The sequence below is a fragment of the Peromyscus eremicus genome, chromosome 5, assembly GCF_949786415.1.
Source record: "Peromyscus eremicus chromosome 5, PerEre_H2_v1, whole genome shotgun sequence".
NCBI classification, from domain to species: domain Eukaryota; kingdom Metazoa; phylum Chordata; class Mammalia; order Rodentia; family Cricetidae; genus Peromyscus; species Peromyscus eremicus.
This window is the reverse complement of record NC_081420.1, coordinates 126,060,195-126,078,324: the sequence shown is the minus strand read 5'-3', so window position 1 is coordinate 126,078,324 and position 18,130 is coordinate 126,060,195. Positions and strand designations below refer to the sequence as shown.

General features: G+C 42.0%; 1 long non-coding RNA gene and 1 pseudogene across 2 annotated transcripts; one reads left to right on the top strand and one right to left on the bottom strand.

Annotated features, from left to right (window-relative positions):
• Positions 1–4,921: 4,921 nt before the first annotated feature.
• Positions 4,922–8,942, top strand: LOC131911160 (pre-mRNA-splicing regulator WTAP-like; annotated as a pseudogene).
• Positions 8,943–9,438: 496 nt separating this feature from the next.
• LOC131912009 (uncharacterized) lies at positions 9,439–17,417 on the bottom strand. 2 transcript variants are annotated; one of them, XR_009379495.1, is made up of 5 exons: positions 17,246–17,413; positions 15,004–15,030; positions 13,932–14,043; positions 10,716–10,776; positions 9,443–10,021 (listed from the first exon to the last, which is right to left on the bottom strand). It is a non-coding gene; the product is annotated as an uncharacterized LOC131912009 (long non-coding RNA). The 2 variants fall into 2 exon arrangements; XR_009379496.1 differs by lacking the exon at positions 15,004–15,030 and having other exon boundaries at positions 9,439–10,021; positions 10,716–10,818; positions 17,246–17,417.
• Positions 17,418–18,130: the final 713 nt, after the last annotated feature.

Here is an 18,130-nt window from a genome sequence, read left to right as displayed (position 1 = left end):
GTCATGCTGCCTTTTAACACAGTTTTAAGCCCAGTTACATCCTTCCCTTGTTTCTGTCTAAAAAGGGGAGATTTGGGTTTGCTTTTTCTTTGAGACATGTTCTTAAATGGATGCCTCCAGGAAAAGCACTTTCAGCCACAAAGGCTGAGGCCATGTCTGAGAAGGGAGAAAGAGAAAGACAGAGAAGGCTTTCACTGCCTGCCTGCAGGTCACTCCATTGTGGTTCCTCTGTGGGGTGACATGCACTCAAGTCCCCCAAACACAGCATCTCAGCTCTTCTGCTTGTCTCCACACACGGCTCAGATGGGGCTTGACCCCCTGGAGGTAGTGCTGTCAGGCTCTCTTGCTGTCACTTTGCTTGTCTGTGTCTCTAGTGTGTTGTCCTGTTTGTGTCTTCAGGCGCTGTGAGGTCCCTGGATTTGGCAGGCACACTGCCAAGATGGTCACTATGAGGCCGGAGCTCATTTACCACCCCAGGGTAAATGTGGCGGGGTGGGGTGTGCGGGTGCGTGCACACACGTGTCTTCACATGTGAGACCAGAAGACAATGTCAGGCATCTCCTACCATCACTGTCCAAGTTATCATTTGAGACCAGACTCTCACTGAACCCAGAGCTCCTAAATTGTCTAGGCTACTGTGTTCTGTGTGGCTTTGTTCTGAAACCTGACTGGGATGATGAGGGAATAAAGGAAGGACAGATACACAGACACGTGTACAGAAAAGCTGGGATCTGAGCTCAACCTGCTGGAGCACCAACTACATAACCTTGAAAGGCAGCGTTTACTGGGCACTGCATGAGGGTGGGGGGTAGTCTCCATGGAGATCTCTGCAGTTAAGTAGTCTCAGGATGTAGTCATCTAGGAGGAGGAGGAAGTGGTTGCTCATTATTGTATACACTGGTCAGTTGTCCGTAAATACTCTTTCTGGGACCAGGGGAAGGCTTTATCTAGAAAAGTGTAACTTTTCTTAAGCATGCCTCCCTCAACACTTGGGGCTTTTTCACCAACATTTTGAGTTTCTTTACTCTCTCTCTAAAGATCCCTCCGTGCCGTGTGGCTGCCCTCCACGCCAGCTCAAATGGCCTTTTCCCTTCTCTCTCCACTCTCTCCTCCAGGAAGCAGCTGAAGTGTGCAGCTGATCTACCCTGGTTTTTCTTTTAAACACTTCTGTTTGAGCCCACTCCTAAATTATTTTATTAATAAGGCTAATAACACCAAGGAGGAACCCCAACTTCCTCTGTATCATTTGGCGAACATGAAGGGACCCCAAAATTCCAGCAACATCTTTTCTGCAGATTGTATAGAAAGGGCCTTTGCCAGCAGATAGCCTTTAACACAGCTCTGAGGTTATGGGAACAAATGCTGGGCCTGCATGGTGGCCACCTCAGTGACCACCGTGGCTTTTACCTTAGTGTTTGGGAGGCTGAGGTGACAGGATTTCATGTTTAGGACCAGCCTGAGCTACATGAGACCCTGTCTCAAAAATAAAGTTAAACTAGGGTTGAAGAGATGGGTCAGAGGGTGAAGGAGCTTGCCACCAAGCCTGATGACTGTCCCCAGAACCCACGCGGTGGAAGGAGAGAACCAATTTCCCCAGTTGTCTCCTCTGACCTCCACTTGCACCCTCCACGTGTCCAATACATAAGCATACAAATATATACAAGTAATAAAGTTAAAGTGCAAGTCTTGGAGCCAGACTTTCTGGTTTGAACTTGGGCAGTGTTCCCTGGCTGTGGAACACAGATGTTGCATATCTATTTCAGCCTCAGACCCTGGGAGGTTCAGCAAGTTGGTATCTGTGAAACACTTAGAGCGACTGACATTTGTGACTTAGTGGCCAAACACAGTTGTCACCACCTGGACAAACTTCCATGTCAGCTTTTCTCCTTTGCCTAAACTATGTCCAGGTTTTAAGAAGTCTACTTTGCACAGGACGCAGACCCGGGTAGCACCCCCCCATGCCAGCTGGCTCCCTCATCTCTTAGGGGTGGGACCACACTGAGCTGCAGTGCAGGAATTCCAGCTAAAAATGCTGTGCTGTCGAAGGTGTGCTGGCAATGGAGTGCTTCTCTGGAATACGCAAGACCCTGGCTCCAGCCTGAGCACTGTGAAAGGCGGGGAGGAGGGGGGGAGAGAGGAGAATCAACCAGGCATAGCAGCCCCTTGTCAATCACCATTTTGAAGACTGTACAACTGATTTAAGAAATTGGCCTCAGAGTAGCATTCACAGCTATTTATATATAGATGCAGACTTAGTTTTCCATGCATAACAAGACTCCCAAGGCAGGTGTGTTCGCCAGCCCAGGTTGATATAATACATGAGATAAGCCAAAGTTTCCTGTGTCTCGGGCTTTGGAAGGTCCATGCAGCAATCAAGCTCTCCAAAGCTTTGAACCCTGAAAAAGGAATTCCCCATAACCCATTTTCCTCCTGGCCTCACCTCTGGAGGCTCCCATACTTCCCAATAGTGCCCCCTGGGGACTAAGCCAGACTTCTAGGTTCAACCATTCTAGGTCCATATGGGCTCAGTGCTGGTGGAAGCCAGAAGAAGTCATCAGATCCCCTGGAGCTGGAGTTTTTATGTGGTTATGAGCCACCCAGAGTGCTGGGAACTGAATTCAGGTTTTCTCCAAAAGCAGCCAGTGCTTTTAAGCACTGAGCCATCTCTCCATCCACCAGGCTTATTCTTTTACAGTCTATACTGGTAAGACCTCACCAGCATCCCATGAGTCCTACCTTAGTTCCTTTCAAGGACAGTGACCCCCAAAGAACCCCAGCTAAGCTCTGCTTTCCCATCACCCCCTACATACTGATCTCAGAGATCAAACTTGAACTCTGCTGTCCAAATCACAGCAGATGGTGTAGGAAGGTCTGAGGTCTTCAGTGGGCACACTGCAGATGAAGCCTGTGTGACAGACTTGAAGTTTTTGTGGGTCTGACACTATGGAAGCTGTCTTCTCACTTACCCAACACATCCCAACACGTCCCAACACATCCTTCAGAGTCAACAGGGACCTCTCCATGGCATTTACACATAGAGGCAGTCTGAAGGATCCCTTGCCATCTGGAGCTTTGCTGCATTTCCTATGCAGTAAAAATGCTTGCTCCAGGGGGAGCTTGCTGTTCAAGAGAATGTTCCAGAATAACGCACCTTACCTGTGTAGTCCTATAAGCAGCTACTTTAAAACACACCTATAAGACACGTGGGTGTGTTTTAAAAGTTCTTTTTAAGAAATACATAAATGATGTTTAATTATATGTGGCAGGGGTGGGGGCTGTGTGCACGTGTGTGTGTGTGCGTGTGTGTGTGTGGGGGGGGTGTGTGTATGTGTAGGTCATAGGACAACTTGAGGCTTGAGTTGGTTCTTTCTTTACATGTGGATACCAGGAATTGAACTAGATCATGAGGCCTGACAGAAAACACCTTTATCTGCTGAGCCACCTCTCTGGCCTTTAAAAAAATATTTTCTTCTTATTTATTTATTTACTTATTTAGTCACATGTGGGTTTTGAGTAGAAATGTGACTTTTTTAATGATTTATTTATTTTTATTTTATGTGCATTGGCTTGACATGCATGCACATCTGTGTGAGCATGTTGAATCCCCTGGAACTGGAGTCACAGACAGTTGTGAGGTGCCATGTGGGTGTTGGGAATTGAACTCAGGTCCTCTGGAAGAGCAGCCAGTGCACTTAACCATTGAGCCATCTTTCCAACCCTGAGATGTGACTTTTATGACTGAAAAACACATTAGGGCTGGAGAGATGCCCAGTGGTTAGGAGTGCTTCCTGCTCTTGCAGAGGATCTGAGTCCAGTTCCAATACCCACACAGGGCAGACCACAGCAGCCTGTGATGCCAGCTCCAGGAGAGCCGATGCCCTCTTTTGGCCTCCACTGGTACTGCACTCATGTGCACATGCTAACTCACAGACGTACTTACATGTAATTTAAAAATAAATGTCAATCATCCCCAGTTTACTCATGGAGATCTCATCTATTTTCCCTTCCCAGGGCAATCCATGATGCATCCCTCTTTGGGTCTTCCTTGTTAGTTAGCTTCTCTGGAGTTGTGGGTTGTTGTCTGGTTATCCTTTGCTTTACATCTAGTATCCACTTATGACTGGGTACATACCATGTTTGTCTTTCTGAGTCTGGGTTACCTCACTCAGGATATTTTCTAGTTCCATCCATTTGCCTGCAAACATCATGATGTCATTGTTTTTCTCTGCTGAGTAGTACTCCATTGTGTATGTACCACATTTTCTTTATCCATTCTTCAGTTGAAGGGCATCTAGGTTGTTTCCATGTTCTGGCTATTACAAATAGTGCTGCTATGAACATAGTTGAGCATGTGTCCCTGTGGTATGATTGAGTATTCCTTCGGTATATGACCAAGAGTGGTATAGCTGGGTCTTGAGGAAGATTGATTCCCAATTAGTGACTGTACAAGTTTGCACTCCCACCAACAGTGTATGAGTGTTCCCCTTGTTCCACATTCTATCCAACATAAGCTGTCTTCAGTGTTTTTAATCTTAGCCATTCTGACAGGTATAAGATGGTATCTCAAAGTCATTTGATTTGCATCTCCCTGATGACTAAGGATGCTAAGACATTCCTTAAATGTCTTTTGGCCATTTTAAATTCTTCCTTTGAGAATTCTCTGTTTATCTCTGTAGCCCATTTTTTTTAATTGGATTGTTCATTATTTTGATGTCTAGTTTCTTGAGTTCTTTATATATTTTGGAGATCAGACCTTTGTCAGATGTGGGGTTGGTGAAGATCTTTTCCCATTCTGTAGGTTGGGTGGGCAATAGAGGGTAGGGGATAGGGGTAAGGGTAGGTAAGGGAATGGGATGGTCAAGCTGGAACAGGGGTGGATTGGGAAAACAATGAAAGAGATACCATGATAGTGGGAGGCATCATGGGGATAGAGAGAAACCCGTTGCTAGGTAAGTTGCCAGGAATCCCCAAGGATGACCCACCAGCTTGGACTACTAGCAATAGTGGAGAGGGTGCCTGAACTGAACTGGCTTACCCCAGTGATCAGATCAGTGAATACCCTAACTGTCATCACAGAACTTTTCTCCAGTGACTGATGGAAGCAGATGCATAGATCCACAGCCAATCACCAGGCGGAGCTCCAGGAGTCCAGTCAAATAGAGAGAGGAGGGATTCTATGAGCAAGTGCATCAGGATTATGATGGGGAAACCTGCAGAGACAACTAAACCAAACTAGTGGAAACTCATGAAAGTTGGATCAATGGCTGTGGAGCCTGCACGGAACTGGACTAGGCCCTCTGCATGGCGAGACAACTGTGTAGCTTGATTTGCTTGCCCCCCCCCCCCGTAGGATCAGGATCCATCTCTGGTGCATGAGTGGGCTTTTTGGAGCCTACTACCTATGATGGGACAACTCCTGCAGCCTTGAGGCAGGGGGAGGGGCTTGGACTTGCCTCTACTGGATGTGCCTCCCCATGGGAGGCCTTGCCTTCTTGTGAGGGGGGAGTAGGTGAGTTGGGGGGAGTAAGGGGTGGATTGGGAGGGGGAGCCTGGGAGAGCAGGAGGAGGGAAGAGGGTAATCTTTGATTGGTGTATAAAATGAATAAAAATATTTTCTTAATTAAAAAAGTAAAAAAAGATAAAAAATAAATGTCAGTCATTTTGCTTTTTCTTTTCTTAAACATTTTTTGAGATTATACTATAATTACATCATTTCTCCCTTCCCTTTCCTCCATTCAAATCTTCCCATGTACCCCTCTTTGCTCTCTTTCAAATAGATGGCCTCTTTTTCTTTAATTGTTGTTACATATATATGTGTGTATATATACATATGTGTTCCTAAATATATCTACATATGTAAACACAACCTGTTCAGTCTGTGTAATATCTCTTGTATGTATAAGTTTTCAGGGCTGACCACTTGGGAATGGATAACAAATTGTGTTCTCTTCCCTTGGGGAGACTGTTTTTCCTGCTCTCAGCATTCCTAAGCAGTCTGTAGTTCTTTGTCTAGGGTTAAGGCTTCATGAACTTCCCCTTCCACACCAACATGGCTATTGGTGTTGCCCGGACAAATATATATTTTTTTAAACTAACAACACATTTTAAGCCAGGCATGGTGGTACATGCCTTTAACCCCAGCACTTGGGAGGCAGATGCAGGCAGACCTCTGTGAGTTCTAGGCTGGCCTGGTCTACACAGTGAGTTTCAGGCTCATCAGGGTTACATAGTGAGATCCTGCCACAAATATAAACAAACAAACAAAAGCCAAAACAAAACAAAACAATAAAACTCACATTTTAAATTTGGTTTATTTTTGTTTGTATGCATGTGAATGCATATGTGAGTGTCCTGGCTAAATTTTATGTCAAATTGACACAAACTAAAGTCATCTGAGAGGAGGGAACCTCAGTTAAGGAAATGTCTCCTTAAAATCAGACCATACACAAGCCTGTAGAACATTTTCTTAATTAGTGATTGATGGGGGAGGGCCCAGTCCATCGTGGGTGGCGCCATCCCTGGGCTGGTAGTCCTGGGTTCTATAAGAAAGCAGGCTGAGTAAGCCACGATGAACAAACCAGTAAGCAGTACCCCTCCATGGCCTCTGCATCAGCTCCTGCCTCCAGGTTCCTGCCCTGTTTGAGTTCGGGCCCTGACTTCCTTTGATGATGAACAGTGATGTGGAAGCATAAGCCAAATAAGCCCTTTCCTCCCCCAAGTTGCTTTTGGTCATGGTGTTTCCTCACTGCAACAGTCACCCTAACTAAGACATGTGTGTTCACATGAGTATATCCACATGTTAAGCATACATGTGGAGGTCAGCCTTGGGTGCTGTTTCTCAGTTACCATTTACTTCATTTCTTTGAGACATAGTCTCTCACTGGCCTGGAACTCCCTGAGTAGACAAGACTGAGTGGCCATTGAGCCCTGAGAACCTGCCTGTCTGCAAACATGGGCCCCCACCCCCCAACTCCCCTCCCCCACCACAACTCTCAGCTGGGATTACAGGTGAGCGCTGCTGTGGGAATTGAACTCAGGTCCTTGTGCTCACAAGACAAGTTACTTTACCAACTGACTTATCTCTAGAGCCCAAGTGTTAAAATACATGTAAGACTAATAACCTCATGTAGCCAGTGGTCACTGTCTGGGCAGTGCGGCATTAGAGACATCTGCACTGGCCATTACATCATAGAATTCATTTCCACTGAAAGCTCATTGATCAGACATAGTCATGTGATCCCAGAAATTTTTTTTTAAAAAGAGGGGGAGGGGACTCTACCTTGACATGGGTCTGCAGGTGGAGAACTAGAAACGTTTGGTGTATAGGTCTGATGGCTATGGAAGAGAATAGGTCACTTGGGATCCTGGGAGGAAAACTGACTTTTTCTTCTTTTAGGGAGCATTATGGTTTTGATCTGGAATGTGCTCTAAAGAACCTTGTTCAGAAGGTTTGATCTTCAGGCTATGACACTATTTGGAGTTCACAGAACCTTTAAGGGGGGGAGTCTATTGGGAAAAAGTTGAGTCATTGAGGGACTATTGGGTATAAGGCTCTTCTTCAGGGCACACAGAAGCTTTTAGGTTATTATTGATACTTTAGCTAAGAACCCAAGCCCCTGAAGTTTTGTTACCTTTTACCATTTTGTCCAGGAAAATTAAAATATATAATATAATCATTATAATATATAATCGATATAATCATTAAATTTCCAAAAATGTTAAAAAAACATCTTCATACCTGATTAACTTCTTTCTTCCTTTCCTATTGATTGTTGGCTTTTTGAGATGAGATCCCTCTATGTAGACCTGTGTGGCCTGGAACTTACCATGTAGTCGATGCTGGGCTTTAGCTAAACCCTATCCTTCCTGCCTCAGTTTCCTGAGTACTAGGACTACAGGTGTGCACCACCATGTGAAGCTATCTTTGCTTTTTAATAAATGGATTTGTTTGGTGTTTTTGTTTAGCTTTGTTGTTTGTTTTTTTGGTGATGATATTACAAGATAAAATGAAGAGTCTCATATCTACTAAGCTGGCATTTTATCACTAAGTCCTTCTTCCAGTCCCAGCATCTTTAGATCTACTGAGGCTAGAGAGCCAATTCCAGAAATCAAACAAATTCAAAAACCTCATCCTTAAAATTGTGTGGCTCTAGGTATGTCTGTAAGACCTGCAAGTAAAGACCAGCACCAGGGCCGCTGTGGCAGGAGAGAGGGAGGGACAGTGGCTGAGTGTCCTCCACCTATGTGACTGACAGTCCCCAAGCAATCCTGGGCTGGAAAGAGTTCAAGGTGACCAATGAAGAACTTCCCAAAAAGGTCCATCTAAGTGAAACAGAGTTCAAAGTTATGGCATGAGATGAGTTAATTCTAAGATGGAAACATCATGAAATGATGTCCACTCAAATGATGTGACTGGCTTAAAGGAATCTGAAGAAAAACCAAAACAGCAACAGCAGGAGTCTTACACAGGGAAAACATTCTTATTGTGTGACTAGCAACCAAGGAAGAGGAGGCATAGGAGTGTACCTCTCAAATCTAGTACCTCAAGCAAATCCAGCAGCCAAGTGTGGCCCCACTGAAATCACAGATGGTATGCCCAGTGATCAGCTTGTTTTTCCTAAAAATAAAAGGTCAAGTGCAACAGGCTAAAGACAAACTCGAAGAAGCCTAAAATGACCTGAGTGCCTGAAAGTTTGTTTCTACCTGATAGGTAAGCAAATCATACTCCCAGCCTTGGCTGCCCTGAAAATCCCACATGGAGAAAGCTGTGGTGGGACAGCCAAAGACTCATTTCAACACCAAGACTCAGACTTTTAGAGCTAAAAAAGCCACATTCTTATACTGCCAGATTATATCGGCTAATGTAAAACTTCCCAGATTAACCTTACATTTCAGCTTCTTTCTCTTCCCCCTGTTTCAGATGGAGAAGAGTCCACCTTTGAAAAACTCCCTCCTTGAGAAATGTTTCTGAAGATAACAGAGGGAGAAAAAGAATTCTTACATGTATGGCACACCGTGTCTTCAGTTTGGAGGATTGAAAATCTAGAGATGTTAAATCATGAATTAAGCATGTAAAATTCCAGTAAAATGTAAAAATGGAAAATTCACTGCTCTTAACCTTGAGCATAGTGACTTGGAGATAGTGCACATCAGTTATGCCAATAAGACTGTGGACTGGCCGGGCGGTGGTGGCGCACGCCTTTAATCCCAGCACTCGGGAGGCAGAGGCAGGCGGATCTTTGTGAGTTCGAGGCCAGCCTGGTCTCCAAAGTGAGTTCCAGGAAAGGCGCAAAGCTACACAGAGAAACCCTGTCTCGAAAAACCAAAAAAAAAAAGAAAGAAAAGAAAAAGAAAAAAAGACTGTGGACTGACTGTTGACTACTGGGTCAAAACTCAAATGAGGTGAATTTTGCTTTTAAAGGGTTTACATGTACATTTACAACCAGCTTCTAATAGTCATGAGACAATCAAGTTATAGCTACCAGTAGTACAAGTAGCAGATCTATTTCTGCATTTAGCTCTGAGCTCTATATTACATAATGGAGCCTTAAATCCATGGGGTTCATATAAATCATGTTGTTCTTTGAATGCTTGTGGAAACTGTAAGTAACTGTAACTGAGGAATGTGATAATGTGAAGGTGTGGTCTTAAACTTCAGGTTTAAACTGTTTAGAGCATTTTAAGCATCCATTTCACAACTAGATTGTGTAAGGTATTGGTTGTGATGAGACTCATTCCATTATTCAATAAACCATCTCATTCAGTAGGCACATGGTAAACAGCATTGTCTTTGGTGTTCCATGGGGAGTAGCTTTCATATTGATCTATTGAAATTAAATTAAATGTGCCTTGAAATAGTTAGGGTTTTTTAACTTTGTTTTTTTTTTTTATTGAAAGCAGATTTTCTTTCATACAATATATTCTGATTATGGTCGCCCTCTTCCAACTCTTTCCAGATCCTCCCCACCTCTCCAAATCTACATTCTTTCTTGCTCTTCCTCATTAGAAAACAAACAAGCATCTGAAAGAAAGAAGGAAAGAAAGAAAGAAAGAAAGAAAGAAAGAAAGAAAGAAAGAAAGAAAGAAAGAGGAGAGGGAGAGAGGGAGGGAGGGAGGAAATAAAATAAGATTAAATAAAAACAAATAAACCTGATCAGGACAAAACAAACAAATGAACAGAAAAACAAAGAGCCAAAGAAAAAGTACAAGAAACACAGATACACATGGAGACACACACATTGGCACACACAGAAATCCCCTAAAAACACAAAATCAGAAACAATAATATATAAGCAAAAGACCTATAGGGTAAGAAAAAATACAATTAAGTTCGTTTTGTGTTGGACATGGGACCTCCCCTTAAGAGTGGTTTGTTTCCCCAGTGAGACTCCCTTGGAGAAAACTAAATTTTCATTTGTGAGCAGTTATTGGTTGGAGATAGATTCTGGGTTAGGGATGGGGGCTTGTGCCTATTTCCCCTCTCAGAGTTGCGACCCACCAGGTGAAGACCTGAGCAGATCCTGTGCCTTCTGCCACACACTCTGAGTTCACACACGCATCAATCCTGCCTTGTTTCCTTGGTGTCCTCCATCCCCTTTGGCTCTTACAATTTTTCTGCCTCTTCTTCCATAGGGTTCCCTGAGCCTTGCGGGGAAGAAATTGATAGAGGCATTCCATTTAGGACCAGCTGTTACAAAGTCTCTCACACCCTGCACCTTGTCCAGCTGTATTCATCCCCATCTGTTGTAGGAGGAAGCTTCTCCAGCGATGGCTGAGCTATGAGTAGAGCAGAATATCACTTTGTTGCTTCATTCCTATCTGTTAAAGGACAGTGTTTCATTTTCTGAGGCAATCAAACCATTGAGTTCTTTCCTCTTTTCTATTTTAAGTATCTGGTGCTACAACAGTTACCTCTCAGCAATATTCTATATGAGTCTGATAGTCATTTTTGTTGTTCATTTTGTGGTAATGTTATTCTTCAAGATTCCTACTTTAATGGCTCCCTCCTCTGTCAGTACAGTCAAGTCCAGATACCTAGTCTCCTCTGTTTTTTAGCCAGAAGTTAATAAGTTTTATTAATATTTTCAACATACATACTAATTTTTGTTTCATTTTATCAATTGTTCTTCGGCTCTTTTAAAAATATTTTTATTTTATAATTAATTTAATTTTATATATCAGCCACAGATTCCCCTGTCCTCCCTCCTCCCACCCCCCAGCTTTCCCCTCTAAACCACCCCCATTCCCACCTCCTCCATGGCAAGGTCTCCCCTGGGGAGTCAGCCCAGCCTGGTAGATTCAGTTGAGGCAGGTCCAGTCCCCTCCTCCCTACACCAAGGCTGAACAAAGTGTCTCAGCATAGGCCCTAGGTTCCAAAAAGCCAGCTCATACACCAAGGACAGGTCCCTGGGGTCCTCCGAAACAGTTCAAGTTATCAACTGTCTCACTTATCCAGAGGACCTAGCCCAGTTCCATGGGGGCTCCTCAGCTACTGGTTCACAGTTCATGCATTTCCACTAGTTTGGCTATTTGTCCCTGTGCTTTTTCCATCATGGTCTCAGTATCTCTTGCTCATATAATCCCTCCTCTCTCTCGCCGATTGCACTCCTGGAGCTCCACCTGGGGCTTGGCCATGGATCTCTGCATCTGCTTCCATCAGTCACTGAATGAGAATTCTATCATGACAGTTAGGGTGTTCAGCCATCTGATCACTAGAGTAGGTCAGCTCAGACACTCTCTCGACCATTGCCAGTAGTCTATTGTGGAGGTATCTTTGTAGATTTCTGGGGACCTCCCTAGCAATCTGCTTCTTCCTATTCCCGTGGGGTCTTCATTCATCATGGTATCTCTTTCCTTGTTCTCCCACTCTGTTCCTGATCCAGCTGGGATCTCCCGCTCCCCTAGGCTCTCTTTCCCCCACCCTTGCCCTCCATTACCCGCCCCCCCTTACCCCCAGTTTGCTCATGTAGATCTCATCCATTTCTCTGTCGCTGGGCAATCCGTGTGTCTTTCTTAGGGTCCTCTTTACTAGGTAGCCTCCCTGCAGTTGTGAGTTGTAGTCTGGTTATCCTTTGCTTTACATCTAGTATCCACTTATAAGTGGGTACATACCATGTTTGTCTTTCTGAGTCTTGGTTATCTCACTCAGGATGATATTTTCTAGTTCCATCCATTTGCCTGCAAACATCATGATGTCATTGTTTTTCTCTGCTGAGTAGTACTCCATTGTGTATATGTACTACGTTTTCTTTATCCATTCTTCAGTTGAAGGGCATCTAGGTTGTTTCCATGTTCTGGCTATTACAAATAATGCTGCTATGAACATAGTTGAGCATGTGTCCCTGTGGTATGATTGAGCATTCCTTGGGTATATGCCCAAGAGTGGTATAGCTGGGTCTTGAGGGAGGTTGATTCCCAATTTTCTAAGAAAGCACCATATTGATTTCCAAAGTGACTGTACAAGTTTACACTCCCACCAACAGTGGAGGAGTGTTCCTGTGCTCCACATCCTCTCCAGCATAAGCTGTCTTCAGTGTTTTTGATCTTAGCCATTCTGACAGATGTATCAGTATCTGTAAGATAGTATCTCAGAGTCGTTTTGATTTGCATCTCCCTGATGAGGGATGGCTCAACCATTAAAGGCTCACAACCAAAAATGTAAGTTTTTTGGCTCTTAATTACTTCTTTCTCTTCCTGTTTGTCTTATTTTTTGCTTTTCTTAAGTCTGTGTGTTCTTTTGTATTGTGTTCCTCTTTCCTTTCCTCTCTCCCCAAAGCACTGAGGGTTTAATCCAGATTCACACACACTAGGGAACTGCTCTGTCACTGAGCCAGATCCCCAAACCACGTGTCCATATCTCTTTTCTTGATTTGGACACAAATTTTGGCTCCCCACAACCAACACTGATTTGCCAAAACAGCTTCTCCATTGATTTTACTTTTTCTTTCTCATAAACTATCTATTTCAAACATTGCACCTTCAAATTACATGTGCTTTTAAATCTCTTTCATACACACACACACAAAAAAATGTGGGATATCTATACACTGTGTGAAGACGTATTTGCTATGATTGGTGTAATAAAAAGCAGCCAATAGCTAGACAGGAGGTATATGCAGGATTTCCAGAGAGAGAAAGGAAGAGGAGGAGAATCTAGGCACACAGGAAATGTCAGCAGAAAGAGAGAAAGAGGAGCTGCAAGATAGAAGAGAGGTAACACCATGTGATAGAATGTAGATTAATAGAAATGGGTTAATTTAAGCTATAAGAGCTAGATAGGAACAAGCTTGAACTATAGGCTGAGCTTTCATAATTAATAAGAAGGCTCTGTGTCATTATTTGGGGCTAGTGGCAGAAAAGAAAGTCCATCTACACACACACACACACACACACACACGCACGCACGCACGCACGCACGCACGCACGCACAGATTCATTTAGATTTTTTTTTTCCAGAGCTGAGGACCGAACCCAGGGCCTTGCACTTGCTAGGCAAGCGCTCTACCACTGAGCTAAATCCCCAACCCCATTTAGATTTTTTAAAATTAGGATGAGCTTTATAACTTTCTAGTAATGGGTCCATTAGATGTTTATTATTTCTCTTCTGTTTTCCCTTCCCCACAAAGCCTTGTAAAAAGGCAAGTGAGAGGAATGGAGGAATATGAGCAATAACACATTAAATTTGGTATTTATTTCTCCTTTTACTCAGATTTATTTTGAAGTTGGGCTATTCTCTCTCTTCAAATTATTGTAAGGGCATGACTTTCTGTAGTTTTATTTTTCTCTTCTGGTTGCTCTGCATTAGTTTTGGAGGGAATATTGGAAGATTTTGTAGACCCACATGACTGCCATTGTTATCTGATACCCAGGAGTTCCCAATCATACAGAATTCTAAAATTAGAAACACGTTTGCCCAGAGTTTTTGTGCTCACCTTTCATCCCAGCATTGGAGGGTAGAAATATACAGATTTCTGTTAAGTTCAGGAACAGTCTGATCTGCATAGCAAGTTCCATGCCTGCCAGAGTTACACAGTGAAACCCTGCCTATAAATAAATAAATAAATAAATAAATAAATAAATAAATAAATAAATAAATAAATAGGTTTTTCTGCTGACTGATTATTTCTTGTTCTAAGTATGTTTTAACTTACAGTAAAAATGTGTAGCATACTAATGTGGAAATAATATACAATTTTCCAGGTCTAAACTGATTTTTTTCTTTCTTTTGGTTTTGTTTTTATGAGACAGGGTCTCACTATGTAGTCCTGGCAGGACTGAAATTCTCTCTGTTGTAGACCAGGCTGGCCTCAAACTCACAGAGATCTGCCTGCCTCTGCTGCCCAAGAGCTGGGATTAAAGGTGTGTGCCACCATGTCTAACCATGTTTCTTTATTTGATTCTGCTTTCAACCTCAGTGGTTAAGATCACATACTACTTTTGCAAAGGAGCAGAGGACCCAAGCTAGGTTCACAGAACCTACATCAAGCAGTTCAAAACTGCTTGTAATTCAAGCCTAGGTGACCTCATGCTCTCTGCTGGCCTCCTCAGGTACCTGTACTCACAAACACACACATAATTAAAAATAATAAAATACATATTTTTAAAACTTTTCAAGTGTAGACTATAATGCCCTTTGTTATTCTAATTCAGAACATTTGGCTAAATGAAACAGACTATACAAAAGTCAACTTAAATGTTCATCCATTTCTATACCAATGCCTTAGCATCATCCTCCATAGTCACTTTTTCAGAGACCTTTCTTGCTAGAACCATGATAGGCAAAAACAGATTATTCTTACGTAGTCTGCTTTAGCTGTTTTAAACATTATACTTTCAAAATAAATGTTCACTGCTAAAATCTTGTATTAATTTAGCAGTCATGTTCTGGCATGTATTTTTTTTTCAGAAATTATGACTTTGGAGTCAATATATGAGAGTGGTTAGTACATAGAGTTCTCAGAGCCAGGACACCTGGATGAAAATCCAAGTTTTGCCATTACATACCTATGTGGCCAGGTTGCTTGAACACCTCTGTACAAGAAAAGGAAATAGGGGTAAGAAAAATCTTTACACCTCATAGGGGCACTGAGTTAATACATATGAAGCCCTTAGTGTGTGACATATAGTAAACATCTGTGTTTATACTTCTTATCTTGTTTTGTACACCTTTTGAAATACTTTTGGAAATTAAGTATAACTCTATCATTTCCCCTTTCCCTTTCCTCCCTCCAATCCATGTACAACCCATGTTTGTCTCTCTCAAATTCATGGTCTTTGTCTTTACTTGTTGTTATGTGTGTGTGTGTGTGTGTGTGTGTGTGTGTGTGTGTGTGTGTACACATATTATATAAATATATATCAATACAATCTGCTTAGTTTGTATAATGTTAGTGGTAGGACACCAACAGACATGGTTCCATGGAAAGGAAAAATCACATGGGCCATGCCCATGTCAACAACATACATTCACTCAGGGCTTCACTCGCTCCCTACAGCTGTGCATCTCTAGGTTCCTATTGCTCAACTTTTTGTTTCATAAAGGTTAATACTAGAATCGATTGGCCACCATTGACTTTATTTCTTGGGTTCTTTTGTCATCTTTTCTGGCTCCCATCCTCAAGTTCCTTTCAGTCCCTGATTCCTGCTTTTGTTGTCATAGATGGTGTTTGGTGGCTATATTTCCTTATATAAAGATCATAAATAGATACCTGAAGGCCTACTTAATCATCCCATCATCCTGTTGTCCTTTCTAATGTGATAGCTCCAGAAAGTCTGGAGTATGTCACTGATTTTCTAAGATGAGCACTACACCCAACAACAATAGTTATTTTTGTGATCTATATGGTCTTGTGCGTACTAGCCAAATGCTCTATGTCTAACCCACATCCCCAGCCCCAAAGCTACTGTTTCTTCGTCATTTCTCATGTGATGGCATCTTGCTAAATGCCATACATGAATTATTTAATTTAGTCTTATGTTTTCATGTAGAAGCTTCTATTATTTTTCCACCTTTAAATATGACAACATAAAATACAGAAACATCAACTTCCCCAAAAGTCACCTAGCTCATAAATGTCATATGTCATCACAATATCCATCTTCAGAAAATTTCTGTGATCTCAAAGTAAAATGCTGTCCTCATTCAAAAATAATTTCCTGTTCTTCACACTACCAAGTCCCTAGCTACTAGCATTCTGCTTTCTGCCCCTGTGAATTTAACCACTGTAAGAATATGATATAAGTGAAATTACAACATATTACTTTTCTGTTAGCATAATGTCTTTAAGGTTCATTAACATAAATAAAGTATATTGAAATTCCATTCCTCTTTAAGGTTGGATAATGTTCTATTGAATGAATGTAACCTATTTCATTTATTCATCTCACCACTGATGAACACTTACTTGAGTTTTTGAACCTTTTGGCTGTTATGAGAAATACTGCTATGACCATCAGAGTATGAGTAGTTGTCAGTAAAAACTATACTGAAAATAATACTGCACAGATAACCCATTTATGTGTAGCACGTGTGTGGTCATCATGTACATAGATGTGCTAGTTAGAGTGCCAAAAGTGATTTGAGGGGGCTGGCACAGATGTTAAGAGCACATGCTTCTCTTCCAAATGTCCTGAGTTTGTTTCCCAGCAGCTGTACTGGGTGGCTCACAACCACTTGTAACTCCAGCTCCAAGGGATCTGATATCTCTGACCTCCACAGGCACCTGCACTCACATGCACATACCCCCGCACACTCATACACATAATTCAAAATAAATATCTTTAAAAGGTGACCTAAGAGATGTACATCAAACATTTGAGTTATCTCTAGAATGAGAATAGAGTATGGTAGAAATGAGTCTATAAATTTTGTTATTACTACACTATTGTATTTTTCCAGAAAAAAAATAGATTGATACATATCTTACAGAATTTTCAAATGCAATGAAAAATAATAATGAAGACTTCTGGCAACTGGTAGACTGAGAGTAAAACATATTTAAAGAAATTTTCAAAATGTCAGAAGAACACAGGGGACACAGGAAATTGGAAATGACTATGTGACTCATGCCTGTAATCACAATACTAAGGAATCTGTAGGAAGCAAGTTGAAAGAGACTACCCTGGGCTACATAGGCATCACTGCCTTGGGGGACCAGCCTCCAGCAACACAGGGCTCAAAGAGAAATCCACAGTCAGTGAGTGCTAGAGTTTTCTATCTGAGGGGGTTAGGGAAAAAGACACTCACACTCTCTCTTGATGGTTTCCTTTATTCTTCTGTGTTCTTCATTCTGTGTTCTATATTCTCTTTTCTTATCACTATGCAGAAATGGCTGTTTTGTCTCTCTGAATATTTTCCTTCTCCTTCTACTCTCTGGATGTTCTCCTAACTCTCTGATATTTTCCTTCTCTCTCATTCTTAATGTTTTCCTTCTAACCCATTTTAACTCTATCTGTATTCTTTCCCTTACAGCTTATATACCCCAGCAAAATCTTTCAGGCATTTTGTAATTTCAGAATTTTCAAATGCAAATTCTGTAAAATAAAAATTACACAGTGGTTACATTGTTTCTCAAGTGAGTTATTACAATGAATACAAGTAAAAAGTAGCAAGTTTTCCATATCCCTTATATGATTAAACATTTTACGTATTACAGGTGAAAAACAAATTATCCCAAGAATCCATATACATTCATACCCAAGCAACCTGTTATAGACTAGCCATGTGGGCAAGCAAGATATTCTTCTCAGTCAGGACTTTTACTGGCAGGCTGCATTTTGCAGTTACGAAGAAAGGGCCAATTACTTTGTTACTTATCTTGAAAGGTAATCTTATAAGGAATCTTAAAGGAATCATAAACCTAAACTTTTATGGATGAAACAGAATCAGCCAGCTCTACTTTAAACCTTTAGGGTGCATACCCACTCATCAATGGTTTTCCATATCAGGAGATTGAGGGTAGAAATGAGTATAAGGAATTAATCACCACCTTTGGTCACCAACCAATCCTAGCAAGAAAATTGCATCAGCTGGTAATAATTGGGCTGCTTTCTGTTTGTTCCCTTATCTGAAGGAGTTCCTCACTCAGCTCTGTGCCTTTCTCAAACTTTAGATTGTCTTCTTGAGTTTTTC